Source organism: Euprymna scolopes, chromosome 5, assembly GCF_053919585.1.
Source record: "Euprymna scolopes isolate OS-2025 chromosome 5, ASM5391958v1, whole genome shotgun sequence".
Taxonomy (NCBI): domain Eukaryota; kingdom Metazoa; phylum Mollusca; class Cephalopoda; order Sepiida; family Sepiolidae; genus Euprymna; species Euprymna scolopes.
This window is the reverse complement of record NC_136486.1, coordinates 90,270,768-90,288,636: the sequence shown is the minus strand read 5'-3', so window position 1 is coordinate 90,288,636 and position 17,869 is coordinate 90,270,768.

Sequence of the window (17,869 nt, the reverse complement as noted above, 5' to 3'; positions counted from 1 at the left end):
TTACGGAGGTATATTTCTGACCATCTGCAGTTCTCAGATGCTCCACATCTCAAAGTTTTGTCTTCTTTGAAAAGCGCTTAGTTTACTGCTAATTGCCCGAGGCGCCCGTAGCGGGAGTGCCGAGCTACACGGCTTTTTTATTTGCGGCTAGTGTGCGCCGCGCCGCGCTGCGCTGGTTCTTCAAATAGCCTCTTTCTGCCCCCTGAGTTACAACACAAACATCACATACCCACATACACTCATACGTACGCTCACTCGCACATACACACATATCTTCACACACATATATTCATATGCATGCACGTGTGTATACTTGTATTTTTGTGTACTTGTGTGTATGTATGTATGTATGTATGTATGCGCGTATGCGTGTGTGTGACTATAATTAAATTATTTTGATACATTATTCCTTCCATCGTGGTCTGCCCCACGCACGCTTGATTGCAGCGAACACGTTTTAAAAAATCATATAATAATTTGTAAACTTCAGTCACGTATTTCTCCTTGTGACATCAACAGAACCAGTGCTGACTTAGAAGCTACGTTAATTCCGCATTATTTCGGTCGGATATGATACACTATTGATGTCTTGAGTTCGTTCTGTCGACGCTAACCGTTTTCAATTTCGTCACGATCAGGCCAATTAAATCAAAGTTTTATCTTGCTTATAATGGCGTGTGTAGTGTCGGTATAGTTTCCTTTCCTCGCCATGAATACGCCAACGTAGCACTGATTATTAGTTCGTATAATTAAAGATAAATAACAAATAACATTAAAGTATTATATTCACTTTATGCCTTTTTAATAACACCATATCAATTTCCCAACAACTATACAAAGTGTTTATTTAGCGAAATCATAGAAATAAATAAACAAACAAATAAATAATGAAAAAAAAAGAGAAAAGAAATATACTAATACATTACGCGTCATTTGCCTCTGTAAAAAAGATATTTTTTATGACAGTAAAAATATTCCATTTTAACGAATAATATATATATATATATATATATATATATATATATATATATATATATATAGAGAGAGAGAGAGAGAGAGAGAGAGACAGAGAGATGGTACTTATCCCCCCCCCCGAGAGAAGAATTAGAGACAAGGTTGTTGATATACGTAGAGAAAATCACATTTCTTAAAAAGGGGCTTTCTGAATTGCGACATTTTTTTTTAAGAATTGCCCCAATCTAGAAGGATTTCTGATTCACTCAATGAGGACATAAAATGTAAAATTTCGTATCAGAACAGATACTACACTTTGGTCCTAGGTTTTTATAGAACCTATTTAAGTATCTTCCCAGGAGAACAGACATAAGGTCGGTTTTTAATTCATGGGAAATTCAGCTCCTCAAAAAGAGGCACTCTGGATTGCGACAAAAATAACAGTTGTCTCAGTCTAGAAGGATTTCTTATTCACTGTCTGGTGACAGAAAAGGTAAAATGTAGGGTAATATTTAAAGGATCCGGCCAGAGACAAAATGTGAGAAAAATTGAAATAAAAAACAAATAAAAACACCCTTAAGAAAATTATGGTCACTATTATTAGATTAGATTCAAAATGGCTTTATATTGTTTTAGTTAAACATTACTAAATGAAGAATCATTTTCTTTTTAAAATCCATTTAACATTATGCATCTAAAATTCATAGAAGGACGGTCGCAAAGGCATAATCACAACGAAATGAGCAACAAATTTGACCTGACGTCGTGTTTATCTAAAAACAAAACTCGAATTTTAACTTGAAATTATTTCTCAATTAATAATATTTATTAATCTATATATCTATAAAAGTGAACGTGTCTGTCTGTCTGTCTGTCTGTGTGTCTGTGTGTCTGTCTGTCTGTGTACATTTCCCTACGCAATAACTCTGTCAATTTTTAGTCTATAAACTCGAAATTTGAAATACCGGGTACTGAGATTTGGGAAAATCGATGTGACGGGTGTCAGCCAGAAATTTGGCTGGTAAGGGGTCAAATTTCAACGATTTGACCTTTAAGAACTCTACCAAACTCCTCCGACAATTTTGGGTCTAGACACTTGAAATTTTAGATATAGGTTCCTTGAACCTGGATCTAACTTAATAAAGTGATTTGAGCCCGAAACTATAAAATTTAAGGGGTCATAATAGGGGTCAAAGTTTTAAAAAATTAACCATTTTTTTTTTGTTTTTTTTTGCTTTTTTTGCACAGCATACACCTCCAAACACTCGAGCAACACCGGGCACCCCTGCTAGTAAAATATAAATTAATAATATTTAATAAAAACAACGTAAAACAATTTTAATACCTTTACGAAACTTTTTTGTGTTCGTTTGACAGGATGATCAAGGAACACTCCCCCCCACCCCATTTCGCAACCGTTTTGATGACCAAGTGCTTAATTTGTAATGTTGTGTTTTTGTATCTTTTAGCAAATAAATAATGGTAAGTGTAGTATCTGTTTTGCTAGTACACTTCGTCATTAAAAGCCGACATTTTAGGGAGGTAGGTAAATAGGCAGTCCAGACTACATTTGGATCGTAACTTCCATTTTTTTTTTTTTCATTTAAAAAATATATTATTTTTTTTTCTGCTTTGTTTTGTTTCATTTTTCTGTTTTCTTTTCGTTCTTTTGGTTTTATTTAACATTCTTATATCATAGTAGCGTATACACTGGACTGCCTATTTACTGACCCTCCCCCGCCCCGCCATCAGGTCGGTTTTTAATGAGGAAGCGCAATATCAGAACAGGTACTACACTTAACATTATTTATTTGCTATAAAATGCAAATAATGCAATATAACAAATTGTACACAAGTTCATGAAAATGGTTGTGAAATGGGCAGGGAGACTCCTTGATCATACTGTCAGAACTGTCTATTTTACTGGATAATTAGAGTAACCAAAATATAACACCCTACCTCAAATACCACCAACCGTGCTGACAATTTCATTTTATCTATATATCTATAAAAGTGAAATTTCTGTGTGTGTGTGTGTGTTTGTGTGTCTGTGTGTGTACATTTCCCTATCAAACTACTCTGTCAATTTTCAATCTACAAACGCGAGATTTGACATAAAGGGTATTGAAATTTGGAAAAATCTTTTCAATCGGTTTTCGGCCGGAAACTTGGCTGTCAATGAGTCAAAATTCAACGATTTGACTTTTAGAAACTCTACCAAACTCCTCCACCAATTTTGGGTCTAAACACTTGAAATTTTAGATGTAGTTTACTTGGACACCGATCAAACTTTTTAAGTTTATTTGAATCCAAAACAATAAATGTAGAGGGGTCAAAATTAGGGTCAAATTAAAAAAAAAATTGACCTCCACGGTCTCTACCAAATTAATCACCCAGTTTTTGGTTTAAATATTTGAAATCTTACATAAAGGATATTAAGAAATAGGGCAAGCTTTTTAATCGGTTTTCAGCGAAATTTTGGCTTCCAAGAGGTCAAAGGTCAAAAGATTCGACCTTTGCGGTCTCTAGCAAACTATTCAGCCAATTTTGGGTCTGAACATTTGAAATTTTACGTTAAGGGTATTCAGACATACTGCAAGCTTTTTAATCAGTTTTCGGGAGAAATTTGGCTGCCAAGAGGTCAAATTGAAAGATTTGATATTTGAAGACTCTACCAAACCCCTCTGTCAATTTTGGATATAAACACTTGAAATTTTAGATGTAGGTTACATGGACATGAGTCAAACATTTTAATATATATATATATATATATATATATATATATATATATATATATATATATAAGTGAACCTGTCTGTGTGTCTGTCTGATTGTCTGTCTGTATGTCTGTCTGTGTATCTGTGTGTCTGTGTACATTTCTCTACGCAATAACTCTGTCAATTTTAAGTCTACAGACTCGAAATTTTATATACAGGGTACTAAGATTTGGGAAAATCGTTGTGATCGGTTTTCGGACAGAAATTTGGCTGTTAACGATTTGACCTTTGAGAACTCTACCAACCTCCTCTGACAATTTTGTGTCTAAACACTTGAAATTTTAGGTTCCTTGGACATGGATCTAACTTAGTAACTTGATTTGAGCCCCAAAGAATAAATGTTAAGGGGTCATAATAGGTGTCAAAGTTAAACAAAAAGTTGACCTCTGCGGTCTCTACCAAATTACTCAGACACTTTCTGGTCTAAACATTTTAAATTGTACATAAAAGGTATTCAGAGATAGGGCAAGCTTTTGCTCGGTTTGGGTTGGCAATTTTTAGTTACCAATATATAAATGTATGTATGTATGTTTGCATGTCTGCCTAAAACTTTCGACAGAGGCGACGGATTTTTACAAGATCAGTCTCGTTTTGAAATTCGATTTTCAGACGAAAAATTGGCTAAAAACATTAATATCGTCACCTTCAACTGGGCACCTTTCTACAGGGAAGGGGTCGCTTTTTTCGCCGATAGCCGATATTTTGAAAGTCATCCTCTCCTTTTGATTGTCTAGCCTTAATTAAAACATAAGTCACTTCCGATTTGGCGGTGGTCGTAACAGCAAAGCCGTCAGTTTTTTTTCCGTTCTTTTCCTTCTTCGTGGTACGAGTTCGAGCCTGCCTTCCTACTACCACTTTTTTTTGCTCAACATACACATCAAAACTCCCGGGCAACGTCGGGCTGAAATGATAGTATATATATATATATATATATATATATATATATATATATATATATATATATATATATATGCACATAAAGTTATGAACGGTATACAGGGCCCCAGTAAGGCCGGCTGAACTGCTAGTTTATAAATAAGCTCAATGAGAAGTTATCTCACTTGTTTTCAACAAATAGTTTGGCATTCTTGATTTATTCATGAACGAAAACATGAACTAAAACAATCCATGTTTCGTCGTTTTTTAATATGAATTTCAGTTTTTTTTAATTTACATTAAAAAGAATAAAACCTGAACTATGAGTGTGCTTGTCAAATTATGAACATGATTAAAACGCAGTTTCTTTTTTTTTTTTTCTTTTTTGCATATTCGCTTGATCTTGGTCTGGTCGAATTTTAAATTTAATATTTATGGAGAAAACGTATCAGGCGATACAGAAATTGTTCCATAACATTGCATATCATAATACTACTTTGCATTGCTATACATACGAAGCGAATAATGTATAATTTTCATCATAGTAAAAAATACATAATCATTGAATCAATTATTTAAATTTATAAAATGTATTAAAAAGAATGCATATTTGTTGTATTTTGTATGAACAACTGTACTCAAGTATTGAATCTATAAGAATCGAATCATTGACTACGGACAGACACGTGCACTATATATATATATATATATATATATATATATATATATATATATATATATAGTGCACGTGTACATATATATATATTATTCAATTCATACATATACGAGTATATATATATATATATATATATATAATTTATCTCATACAACCCCCCCATATATATACATATACAGATATATATATATATATATATATATATATATATATATATATATATGTATATATATATATGTATATATATATATAATACGTTATGAAAATATATAGCAATTAAGCTACACAGAGGCTTCTGCGTATAATTCCCTTATATATATGGAATTTCAGTGAATATAAGCCTTCCCAAGGTCCCAGTTCTCTTCGCACTTGTCCAACGGAGGTCTGGTCAGCGTTCTTTCCTTGGTTTTTCTATTCTCCCTGACCCCTCTCGACTGTTTTTTTTTTATGACGGAGCAAAGGGAGGGGTGGGGGAGGGATAAAAATTATAGGTGTGCAGCTTTTATATTCTTGGTTCCATGTAACGCTTGTTCATGTTTTGCCTCTGCTGCAGTTTTTTTGTCCCGCAGATGTGACTCCGCATTCAAGGGTTTTCCTTAATATTTCAGGTCTTTTCATTATTGTTATTCGCTTTATCATTCCAGCCTTTCCTTTGATTCTAAGTTCTCCCATTCTTTTTGCCAAGTGTTTCGGAAGTGTTTCTAGCGCTCCTACTATTATAGGTATTATCTTGATTTTCTTGATCATCCATATCCCTTTCAGCTCTCTGGCTTGCTCTGTGTATTTGCTTCGTTTTTTCTTTTTTTCATGTTTTTTTTTTATATTCAGCCTGTGGTCAGCTGGGACAGCAAAGTCTACGAATTGACAGAACTTTTCTTTCTTGTTATTTGTTACGATATCCGGTCTCTTTGTTTGCATGAATATATCTGTTTGTATGTCCATGTCCCATAGGATTGTGTGATTCTCGTTTTCAAGTACTGCTGCCGGTTTATGCCTGTACCATTTGTCAGTGCGTTCGAGATGCAGTTATTTGAAAAATGATCAGTGGAATGCCCACCCCCATTTGGTCGTGCCTGTTCTTGTATTCTTTTAGAGCCAGTTTGCTACATTCACTTACTATATGGTTTATCGTTTCGTCTCTTCGCGCACAGAGACTGTGTTGCATAGGGAATTTCATATGGGGGACACGCCGCTAATGAGATGAAGATGGAAGAGAAAAGTGACATTTATAAGATTTTACAGTCTGTGGATTTATTACATATATTAGAGAGAGGAGAGAGGTGGGGATAGTTCTTTAACACAGAGAAGAGGGGACAGTCATTACCTAGATAGAGAGGGGGGCACATTTCTTAGATGGTTTATACACAAAGTTCATTATAACGATGAGTGGACACAATGTTCATATAAAGGATGTTTCACGTTACCTTTAATTGTTGAAGAATGACACAACACGAAGACGCAGTTACAAAATATGTGTTATTTTATTACATTCGGTCGGTTGCAATTATTATAACATGTAGGAATTCAAAAGTCGACTACATGATTAAAACTTTCTAACCCTTCGCTTCCAAAGAGGGACCCTCTTCTGACTCGATCCGGACTCGAATGCCTCCTATCTCCAAATCTGTCCCTCTTCTTCGACTCTAGCTCCTATACTGAGAATTCATTTCTGCCATGTCGTCATACGCATGTCCAAAACGTGTTGGATCTCGTGCAGAACTCACATAGCCTAAACATACTTTCTTTGGCACGTTTCTAAACCTCTTTTGAAGACAATGAATTTTCTCAAACCTATTTTTCGACCTAACTTATTTTTCAACATATTTATATTTGCTATTGTTCGTTCTTCTAACTGACCTTATTTTAATTCAGTTTTCATAAAAAGACTTGAATAATTAAATTCCTTTTCAAACAACATATCTAAACTATTTTATGTGAAAATTGAACAATGCGAAAATTTCATTTCTGATCCTATTCGAATCTCGGTGTATCTAATCTCAGTTTTACTTATCTTATGTTTTTCTTACTTACAAGAAAAGGGGACCTTTTCTTACAACATCTGCATTTACTGTTTTCGTGTGCTTTGTCGAGCTTTGCTTTGATGCGGTTGGTTCTTATCAAGCAATTACTAAGGATTCCATTTCTCGGTTAACGTGTCCTTTTCTAATCCATGTCCACGTGTTTTCGTTAGTCTCATCTTTGGTCATCCTTATGAATCGTCCATGTAGTTGTTTTTCTTCCCATTTTTCTTTTCTCGTTTAATTTTTTTATCTCTGTTTTCTGTTTTGTTGATTTTTCAGTGTCCCTCGCTGCTATAACTATCCTTTCACTGTTGTTGCTATTATTATTATTATTATTATTATTATTATTATTATTATTATTATTATTATTATTATTTTATGTACTTCTGTTTTTTCGTTGATTTTCGTGTGAGTCTCTACCAATAACCTAATGATAGAAAGGTCGTCATGCTCTTTAACTGTATATCTCTGCACACACACACACACACACATACGCAGACACACATACACACAGACACACACACATACATACACACGCATGCACACACACGCACACATACATCGCACATGAAAATGAACCTATGTATATAGACGCTTTGTATTTAGTTAAGTCGTGGCCTGCGAAGGTCACTCCAATTAGCTTATTTGAACCTTTCTTAATTAGATCTGCTGTTGCAACTAACACTGGAACTGTTGACATCTACATGCGCCATTTATATTTGGATATTTTAAGCAGTTCTCGCAAGATAGATTTATATCTACACGAACTGCTAGGCTATGAAGATTATAATTATTTACTCACTATCGGTTATCGCGCAAATCGTTACCAGCACTCATCACTAGCAAAATAACAGGTGGTCTTCCCTGTAATCTGAGTGAAAATAAGTCTGCCTTGATTTTTTGAACCTTCATTTTCATCTCATTTCGCGTTCATAGAATAGTTTCTTACCATTGGTAATATACATCGACTTTCTATGAAAGCTTAGAGTCTGTAAGCATTTACGGTATTTTAGCATTCTCTACGTGATTCAGTGGAGGCCTGGGCGATGCTCTTCCTCCTATTCTGTGTGTTCTTTTTTGGGGGGTGGGAGAAGGATTCGAATTATATTCCATTGATATTATGGGTTTGTGTATTATTCATCTAGTGTTTCTGATGACATTTTTCAGCTTCTCTCTGGTTCGTGTCATCTATTTTTACCCTTTTATCGCATCCTTCACGCAGTTCTCCATACTTAATAGGTACGTGCAATTTAATAGCGATAACTGATAAGTTTCATCGTTTTGAAAGACGGTTTATCATAATGTTTTTGTAAGTTTCTGTTTACTTTTTGAACATGTTTGAAAGATTAAATCTAAAAGTTAATCTTGAAAAGGAAAAAAAGCTTTACGCGTGTAAAAAATATATTGTAATGAAAAATCTTTTCACGACGGCTTCAAAAACTCAAAAATTAAGCTGAAATTGAAAGTTACATATTCGTTGTAAAAACTAATTGAAAGATAAATATTTTCTGGAACTATTTCAAAGATAATTAGTAAAGGACAATCTTCAGACATATAGTTTTTACCAAAACGATTTCTTAATTATCTCCCAAAAGCTAAATTTAGTAACAGATACGGTTTCGCAATGTATACATATATACACTATATATATATATATATATATATATATATATATATAGTGTATATATATATAGTGTATATATATATATAGTGTATATATATATATAGTATGTATATATATATATAGTGTGTATATATATAGTGTATATATATAGTGTATATATATAGTCTATGTATATATATAGTGTATATATATATAGTGTATATATAGTGTATATATATATAGTATATAAATAGTGTATATATATAATATATATATATAGTGCATATATTTAGTATATATATATACATATATATATGTGTGTATATATATATATATAGTGTATATATATATATAGTGTGTTCAAGAGTCAATTTTATTTTAAATCTTTTAGAGGAGAAACGAAACACTATTATACTAAATTTTTTTCATTTTTGAAATTATTAAAAAATATCCATTAATTTGGGTAATTTTATTTTGTTATAATGAAAATCATTAGAATATTTATTTACTTTTTTACATTATTATTCTTAAACGTGCTGTAACGATATATTACATTCGTCTTTTTGTAAAGTAAAAGTGCATTTTAAGTGTGAAACAAAATCAATTAAAATCACCGATAAAACTGTCAAATTATTGAGAAAAAATAAGAAAACACCCCGATTATTTGTTAATAATTAGATAATATACAACGAGTGGGATGTGAATTCTGTTTGCCTTTGTTTTTGTAAAAATTTGTACATCTATATTTGTCTAAATTAATGGTCATTAAAATTAATACCATTTTTTAAAATTAATTTTTTAGTGATCATTTTTATGATCTTAATTTTCAAGATTGAAAAAAAAAATATTACACTGATGTGTAAAAGGAAAATATTATACAATTACATTTGACATATTCGCGAGAATTGTATACGATTAAAATTACATGAACCTTTTTTGAAATTATATTATTTTTTATGAAAATATTAAAGAAAAACGATGCTTAATACAATTTGTGTGGCAATATACCTTGTTATGGCTCCAATATTCTCTAAAACCTTCCAAGGGAGTTTAATAATTTTGGAGTTTCTTTAGTCCGTCCGTCCGTCCGTCCGTCCGTCCGTCCATCATCATCATCATCATCATCATCATCATCATCATTTTATATATTAATACGATAGCGTGTGTATTCTCTTGTGTGTCACGCTTACATTCGGGTGGTTTAATTGTTATGTATATTCATTTCTTGTCATAAATAATTTTACCAAACTTCTTCACAAGTTTTTTATTTCGGTTTCTATTCAAGCTAATGTACCCAAGTCATATGAATATATATCATTTTATTTTTGAAATCGCAACTTTATAATATTTCAAAATCGATTCAGCGTTAACTCTATAATAATATATGCGAATTCTGTAAGAAATAAAATATCATATTTAAGCGTACTTTACGACCGAGTTTTGCAAATTTATACACACAGCAACGCTAACAATGCGTAGGTTTAAGCATTGTATGAAACTGCATTATATTACGGTGGTCATAAAATGCAAAAAAAATATTTGTTAAATGTTTATAAAAACGAATTAAAAAAAACGAAAATGGTAATTCAAGAGAAAAAAAAGACTTTTGGTAAAATAAGGAACTTTTTAAAAAATATATTTATATGTTCGGAATTTCATGTTTTCGTATTGAAATTTTATATTTGGTTGAGATTATATAAAATTAAATTTAATTAATATTTATATTAGCTTAAAATATTAATATTTATATTAGATTAAAATATACATTTGCTTTTATCTAGTAAACTTTTCTTATCTACTGGCTAATTTATATATACATATATACATATATACATATATAAACTATACATATATACACACACGCACCCCCCATACATACATACATACATACACACACATATATATATATATATATATATATATATATATATATATATATATATATATACATATATACTAGCAGAAGTATCCGTCGTTGAGTGGGTTCAAAAACAGCCTACAGAAAATGGACTGTGATTTATGAAAGTATGATAGGTTATGAAAATGAGGGTGTTGTAAGGAGATAGATTTTTATACTCAAAAATTTTACTCTAAGCAAAATATGATGAAAGTAAAGATAATTTTCGCGAAGATATATTTTTACATCAACTTTGTTTCCATTCGTAGCCAAGAGTAACCAACAAAATGATGTTTCCTTACAAAGAGAAAATGTTATAATATAATAATATTAATATATAAAAAAAATGTTACCATAGTCAATGACAGTTACTTTTATGGTAGAAAAGTTCATTGGTTTGTATTTTTAAGTAGTTTGTAATTTTTTTTTTAATTCACAAACCGGTTTAAAAAAATCAAAATGGCAGCGACTTTGAAATGGAGAGCCCCATTTTCAATTTGAAGGAGGGGCACCTGAGCATTCTGCGTTAACAATTTCCGTACACGTAAGGAATATTTATAAACATATTTTAATTGTTTTCCGTTATTTTGTGCTTGAGGAATATTCGATTAAGGCATGTGTAGTTTATATAAACATTCATTTAAGTAGTTATCGCCTCAAATTTCGTTTTAATTTTCGGTTCGCTGAAATTATTTCAAAAGCATTACAAAGTATTTCAAAACAAAAAAACATGAACTGAACTTTCATTGACTATGGTAACATTTATTTCTTGCATATTATTTTTTTCGGGTAGTTGTTTGTTGGTTTTTCTGCTAACCACTCTTACTAAATATTATCGACGAAATATGGAAAAACAAAGAAACAAAAACTGTTTTGAAAAAAAAAATGAAGCTTTACTTACTTTAGTAAAATAATCCGAAACAGCAAAATGGGATATTAAAAATTTAAAAGCAAAGAATCGATATAAATATGAATAAGAAGAAAATGGCGCCCTTTTCAAGCAGAACAGCTTCGTTTCAGTTTTACAGTATTGCACGGTGTAGTATTGCGCCGTCGGATTCAGGGTTATACTATTGTAATGTATTAAACGCGCAGAAACACTGAATTCCTTCTAGTACATTGACAAAAAATCTTAAACAGATATATAAATAAAAATAAAAAGGTAATGTAAATGTTTTTAAAAAGACACGTAATCACGTGAGCAGGATTTTTTCCTTCTTTTGACACGATAACTAGTAACGTTCTTATTTTTTATTATTTATCTATTTATTTATTTTCGAAAGTGCAAGTGTAGAAGGAAAAAAACAGAGTTATGCAAAATTTGTGTCAAGAATTATCTAAAGTTTCGACTTTTTTTTGGCTTTCACTTTAATAAGAACGTGAATTTATGAGGTGAATTTATTCGACAAAATATGATTCAACTGAAAAAATAAATAAAAGCTAACGTGAATTAAGATTAAATTTAAGGTGTTATTGTAGACCCTTACTCCTTTTAAAAAAACCTTGTTGAACTTTGTAACCTATTTACATTTTATGGAGGTCAGGCGCGAACGAACACCCAATAATTTTATTATACCATATTTCTTGAAACTGAAACATAATTATTAAAGTATACTTACGCAAATAGATATGAAAAGTTTGTGCCATATTTCCATGGAGTACAGGCGCGAATGCAGACCCCATAATTTTATTATAATATCCCTATTTAAGTTGAAACATAATTATCAAAGTATTCTTATGTACATCTATATCAAAACCACTTGTAAACGTTTTTTTTTTCAATTTTTATTTTCATACTTTGGGGGCCAGGCGCGAACGCAGACGTACCAATTTTTATGAACCACTGTTCTGCCAGATCAAACATACCCATTCCTGATCCTCGATACATCTTCTATCATTATATGTAATCAGTTTTTTAAAATAGTCAACCATATAGGAGCCTATTCGTGACCACACACACACACACACACACACACACACACACACACACACACACACACACACACTAATGTTCAACATCATATTATATATATATATATATATATATATATATATATATATATATATATATAATAACACGGATGTAAAAATACGTTTAGGGAGTCATCCAACGCAAAAAATAAACACTTTAAAAGAATGTTTATCAATTTATTTCGGTCAAAACTCGTCATTATCAAGATTTTTTTCTTTCTCGCCACATTTAAAAAAGTTTTTTTAAATTTCAAGGACGTTTTGTTTTTAATTTTGGAAAATTCCAAAAAATTCCAATAAAAAATTATCATAAAAATTTAAATTTTAAAGGTAAACCAACCAATAAAATTAAAGTATGTAAAAGTAAGAGAAGAGTAAGAAAAGAGAAACAGGAAAATGAGAAAGTGAAAATGTAAATAAACTCAAGTTCTAAGAAGAAGTGGATTTCAAGATAGAATTAAATGAAATTTAATAACCTGTGCACTCGCATGAAAGGTAAAAAAATGAAAAAAAAAATTAAAGTTACACACACACACACACACACACACACACACATATATGTGTGTGTGTGTGTGCGTGTTTGTGTGTGTGTGTGTGTATGTGTGTATAAATCCTTGCTACAATTATTTTTAATGCGTAACACTAATAAATAATATTTTACATGTTTTAAGAGTATATTTCAGCTTCCTGACAAATTCTATTTTTATCTTCTGTTTTAATGTTTCATTTTTAACTGGAAAGGAATATATTGAAACACATCAGAAAGTGCATTTAAGAGTGAAATAAGTGATTCCTTTTCATCAAAAATGTCGGAAAAATATGCTTCGCCAGCGTTCGTACCCCCAATTTAATCAGATAATTTAGTAAAATATTTTTAGAAAAGCCTAGATTTACGTCAGTATTTGAATTATTTATATAAATTATTAGTTTAATTTCTGATGACTTAAAAAAATACTGTCACTGGTTTTCGATAAAGGGTTTAGTTTGAGGTTGTTGATAAACTTACTATCTATTTCTCAGTTCCCTTTTCCAACCTTTTCAAAAGTTTTTTATCTTGATCTTCAAGTGGCGCTTGTGTATTTATAGGTGTGACACATTGATATAAAAATTCTTCTTTGAAATATATATATATATATATATATATATACATTATTATGTATATATATGTGTGTATATGTGTATACATGCATACATAAATATATATATGTATATACATATATACATGTTTATATATTAGCTTGAATTAGTCGCTTGTCTAGCCGCACAGATGAGCTATAATACAGCGAAACAGTACTTTATGTGGATGATTATAATACTCCCTATCTTGGGTTGAGCATATTGAGAAGTGATATACAACTATCATTGGCGCATTAAGTGATGCTCTTTGGGTAAGCAAATTGAATTAACAATGCCAAACCATTGTTAGTTCACAACCCGGCATAGCAGCAGCAGCAGCAGCAGAAGCAGTAGCAGCTGAATAGCGTAACGGTTAGAAGCGTTGATTTTGATTTAGGCAGGCTTAGTTTCGATCCTGAATTGAGGTAGTTGCTTCTCTAGCCGCACTGATAGGCCGAGATACAGCGAAACAGTACTGTATGTAGATGACTATCTATCTATCTATCTATCTATCTATCTATCTATCTATATATATATATATATATATAAACTGGAAATATATATATATATATATACATATATATATATATACATATATACATATATATATAATTCCAGTTTAATACTTCCTAGGTGCGAAGACACCAATGAATTTTTAATGAGGTTCATACGAGCGTCTCAATACTAAAGTAGGGAAAAATATACTTTTTTTTTTTACATGATCATTCATATGGCGCTACACATTAATGAGCGTGTTTTGGTCAGTCAGGTACAAGTATAGTTGTGTATGAATGTCTTTAAAGATGTCAAAAAATGATGCAGCTATTAAAATGTCATTATCACCCTTAAAGATCTCCTGATATTTGTTGGCTGTTATGAAATCAATTAAACAGCTTATCTTGTAGTCCGCTATTTTCCACCCTTTTCTGTAATTAATGTTAATTGATATCGCATTTCTTTTATTAATAGATTATCAATCTACTATCGTATAAAGCATAATTATTGTTCCTTTTTGACAAATCAATTAAACGGAGTTATCCTTGGCAAATGAATTTTTCTCTCGCGTTTTTTGATAATTATTTTCTAATTCAATAAAAATATCATGTACGGAAAACTGTTATTACTTGATAAAAATTAACACCTTTGTGTGATTAGTTTTATCTTGGATTACTATGATTCTTGCTTTTACTTCTATTTGCATTCTTCCGATGTGATGTGTGTTCACATGAAAATGGTTCTTTTTGTAGATGCCATGTGTAGCTTAGAGCTGTTTACGCCATCTTAAATCATAACGGAAAACTGCAATAATAATAATAATAATAATAATAATAATAATAATGGAAATAGCAATAGACGTAAAATCACAGAAAGGCGGCCGCATAAAACAAAGTAAAATGCGACTGTAAAACTTGAATTCGCTTTCTTACAAAATGATGACGCCACATCATATGATCGTGAAAGCTCAAGAATGATGGAAAGACCGAGAAAGGGGACTAACCAGACATTCTCTAGATGAGTGCAAAACTTAAACATGGCTACAAAAAGGAAATATAAATAGAGAAACTAAATCTTTAATACCATCCGCACAATATAATGCAATTAGAACCAACCACATCAAATCAAAAATTAACAAGGCATAAGAAAATAGCAAATGCAAACTCTGTGGACAAAAGACGAAACAATAACCCACATAATCAGCGCATGCAGCAAACTAGCCCAAAAAGAATATAAAAATAAACCCGATTAAGTGATAAAGGCCCTTGGAATTTTGCAGCCAATTGCATCTTGAACACCCAGAAAAATGGTATAAGCACACACCGGCAAGAGTTCTTGTAAATGTAAATTACAATATCCTATAAGGCATGGATATACAAACTGATAAACCTATCCAAGCAAGAAATCCTCATGTTATAATAGTTAAAAGTATTGCCAAATTCTAGATTTTGCAGTTCCATCAGACCACAGAGTGGGGATCAATGAGACAGAGAAGCGGAGAAAATACATGGAACTGGCCAGAGAGATCAAAGTTATCTGGAAGATGAAAAATCAAGATAACACCAACAATAGTAGGAACGCTATGAACAATACCAAAAACACTTTGAAAAGAGAATGAGAAAGATTGGAATCAGAGGAATGGTTGAGATACAACCGATAACAATAATGAAAACGGCTGAAATATTAAGGAAAGCCGTTGAATGTAGAGACTAACACATATGAGCTACAGGCATAAACTGGGCGTATAGAAACTGGCACATATGATAAACACAAAGGAACGTCATATGGAATCATGGAAACTGAAACAGTATAATTATAAGTTACCACCTGCGCCCTCCCTTCCACCTTCCTTTTTCTCTCGTATGTCGGTATAAACAGGCGCCATCCAAATAAGTGCAGGTTAAGAAATATGAAAAGACTGAGGAGAGAGAGAGAGAAGAGAGAGCTGGATGAGTGTAAAGATTACTGAGACTTTGGGGAGGGGGGGCTTATTGCCATCCAAATACCAGTGAAGACAAATGGTCGTTGCCAATGAGGAATCAATGGAAAACAGCTGTTGCGATAACTTCATCTACAAAGGTCACCGAATGAGGTAGAGAGTACTGGAAATCTGGGGAGACCTGTTGTCACTCCGATTCCAGGGAACATCACAAGTTTTTCTCAAAGAGAAATCTTCGATGATGGCCTATGCGACTACTCTTAGTTAGTAAATAATAATAATAATAATAATAATAATAATAATAATAATAATAATAATAATAATAAGGGATTTGGATGATGAGGAAAATCAAAATAGTACCGATAATAGTAGGAGCACTAGGAACAATTCCGAAAAACATGTAAAAAAGAATGGCAGAAATTGGAACCAGAGGAATAGCTGCAAAAATACAACGCTTAACGATAATGAAAACGGCTGAAATATTAAGGAAAACCCTTGAATGCGGAAAATAACACAAGACAATATATCGAATAAGCGTTACAGGGAATGAAGAAGACCGAAGCTGCAGAACTACATGTTCTACACCCCCATCATGCATCCCCTTCATTGTTTCACCACCGTTCCCCCAATAGAAAAGTGATACCAAAGAACCGAGAAGGGTCAAGGAAGATGGAAAGACCGAGGAGGGAGCAATGGCCAGACCTCCGCTGGACAAGTGTGAAGAGAACTGGGATCTTGAGGAGGCTTAGTGCCACTTAAATTCCAGTATAAACCAATGGCCACTGACAGCGAGAAATCAATGGTAAGGGGCTGTTGCGATGATGCAAATTTATTTGCAAATGCTATCGAAGGAGGAGGAAAGAGCTGGATGTCTGGGGAGACTTGTTGTCACTCAGCTTCCAGAGAACACCAGAGGTCTCCAATCAGGTCGTTTGTTGACTTGCGTGAAAGCTCCATGTGAGCCAATAATAATAATACAAAGAAGAAAAAAAAAAACTTCTTAACATCCGGATAACACGACTTGTTATTGCCAATGAGAAATCTTTGCAAATGACTTGTGTCAGAACCTCTAGTGAGTAAATACTGTTGCTACTACTACTGCTATTATTATTATTATTATTATTATTATTATTATTATTATTAACAATAATAATACAACAGCTACAACTATTAATAATAATAATCACGCGAAATTGAAACGGCAAGATAATTTGACCCCCACCCACTAAATCACTAAACTATAGTACACACACACACACACACACACACACACACACACACACACACACACACACACACACACGCACGCACGCACGCACGCACGCACAGGCACGCACGGACACGCATGTGGTAGCTTCAGTCTCTGCAAATAACACACAAAATTATCATGATGCCCACAAAGTATTGAAAACCTGAGAAAGGAAAGCACTCACCAGACCTCCACTGGAAGGGTATAAAGAGTATTATGACTCATGTGAGGCATTGGCCATTCATGATGGAAGATCAGCGAGAAACTATCGATAAACGAGTGTTGCGATAACAAA